Source organism: Galeopterus variegatus, unplaced genomic scaffold (genome assembly GCF_000696425.1).
Source record: "Galeopterus variegatus unplaced genomic scaffold, G_variegatus-3.0.2 Scaffold2904, whole genome shotgun sequence".
In the NCBI taxonomy this organism is placed as follows: Eukaryota; Metazoa; Chordata; class Mammalia; order Dermoptera; family Cynocephalidae; genus Galeopterus; species Galeopterus variegatus.
In genome coordinates, this window is record NW_007729015.1 from 113,935 (window position 1) to 116,378 (window position 2,444).

A 2,444-nucleotide genomic window follows, 5' to 3' on the forward strand; every position below is an offset into this window, starting at 1 on the left:
GATTTTTTTTTTTTTTTTTTTTTGGTGGCAGGCTGGTAAGGGGATCTGAACCCTTGACCTTGGTATTACCAACACCATGCTCTAACTAAATGAGCTAACTGGACAATGCTAGATTGTCTATCTGATCAAGCCTCTGACCTGCAGAGGTATAGTGGGTGGGCTACAGAATCTTCCTGATTTCCCCCACCAGCATTTCCTGGTGAATAACAGATGTGTAATATTGTAAGTGGTATGGAGGACATAGAGATTTTGGTCCCAGTAGTTCAAAATCCAGTGAGGCCATCATGACTAAAGCAGAGTACATATTTCTCATTGTACACACACCTTGAGTTCACAACAGAGATGGACAAAAGGGAAGGAGGAAAACTAAGCCTTTCATTCCAACATTTTCACCCTCCTACAAATTATATTTACTTAACTGAAACCTCCTTCAACTTTAGCACTACCTATGTCCCTTGTTGGTCAATTATGTGACAGACGACTTTGTTGAAACCGAAATGGGCCATTCACAGTGTAACAGCTATACACATGACATACTTTTAAGTTTCATTTGCATTATTGATATTTTCTCCAACACTTTCTTAATCTAGACAGCAAACAAAGAATAAGCCAAGTCTTGATTTGAAGCATTTGCCCATATCCAGATTTCTGTGATGTAAGTATTCCCACCATGGCTGATTACCTATATGAAGTCACTGAAGTCATGAAGTTGGAAAGAGATGTGCAGTAGCACACGTTTATATATTATTTCAACCACATAGAGACAACAGACACAACCTCAAGAGCAGAGGTAATAGAAAAATGTAGTAAATTAGGAATTGATGAGTTTTGAGCATAATAAATAAACCTTTTAATAATATGATTGTTAGGTTTTAATAATGGTGATATTTAAAAATGTCTTTCAAAATTCCTAAAAATTTAACAACTGAGCTCTCATGAGTCCTTTTGATCAGGCTGCAGTGTACTACTAAACTTATTCATGTTGTTGCCTGTATTAGTTTGTTCATTTTTATTGCTGTACAATATCCCATTGTGTGGATAAACCACAATGTTTTTCACTGCTGTGATTTTTGTCATTTAGGTAATATAATATAAATCATACAGTACATAATCTTCTGTGATTGGCTTTTTTCACTCACTAATTTTTTTAGAGATTCATCCAGATTGTTGGATATATCAGTAGTTTGTTTTCCTCTTGTTGCAGAGTAGTATTCCATGGTATGGGTATATTAAAGTTTGTTTAACCATTCATCCATTGAAGGACATCTGTATCGTTTTATGTTTTGGGCTATTATGAATAAAATTGCTGTGAACATTTATGTACAAGTATTTGTGTGAGCATAAGTCCTAATTTCTCTGCAACAAACGTCCAGAAGTGCAGTTGCTGGGTTATTTGGTAGTTGCATGTTTAGTATTTTTTTAAGAATCTATCAAACTTTTCAGAGTAGCTGTAGTGTTTTACATCCCCACCAGCAAAATATGAGTGATCCAGTTTCCCTGCATCCTTTCCACCATTTGGTGTTTGTCACTGCCATTCTAATAGGTACAAAATAATTTCTCACTGTGGTTTTAACTTGCATTTCCCTAGTGGCTAATGGTGTTGAACGTTCTTTGGTCAAATATCTCTTTATGTCTTTTACCATGTTCTGACTGCTATTTTTTCTGTTCAGTTTCAATTGTTCTTTACATATTCTAGAAACTAGTCTCATCAGATGTGGGTTTTCAGATATTTTCTCCTAGTCTTTAGCTTGTCATTCTATCCTCTTAACAGTATCTTTCATGAAGCAAGAGTTCTAAATTTTATCGAAGTTCAATTTATCAGTTTTTCCTCTTACGGACCATGATGTTGGTGTCAAGTCTTAGAACCCTTTGCCCAACACTAGATCCTGAAAATCTTCTCCTGTGTTTTTTTCTAAAAGTTTTATAGTTTTGCATTTAACTTTTAAATCCACGATTCATCTTTAACTTGTATACAAGTTATGAGACTTAGGTCAAGGTTTTTTTTTTTTTTTTTTTTTTTTTTTTTTTTTTGTTTGTTTGTTTTTACTTTTGCTTATGGATGTCTAACTTTTCCAGCACCATTTGTTGAAAAAGCCATCTTTCCTCCATTGAATTGCTTTTGCACCTTTACCAAAAAAAAACCAGTTGGCATATTTGTGTGGATCTATCTATTTGTGTGTTGTCTGTTTCATTGATTTATGTGTCTATCTCTCTGTCAATATCACAGTCTTCATTACTGATTATATATTACTGATTATATGATAATTCTTGAAATCGAGTAGATTTTTTCCTTCAACTTTATTCTTTTCAAAATTGCTTTAGCTATTCTAGTTTCTTTGCCTTTTAATATAAATTTTAAATAATTTTGTCTGTGTCTACAAAAAGTCTTGGTAGGATTTTGAGAGGTATTATTTTAAACCTGTATCTTAATTTGAGGAGAATTG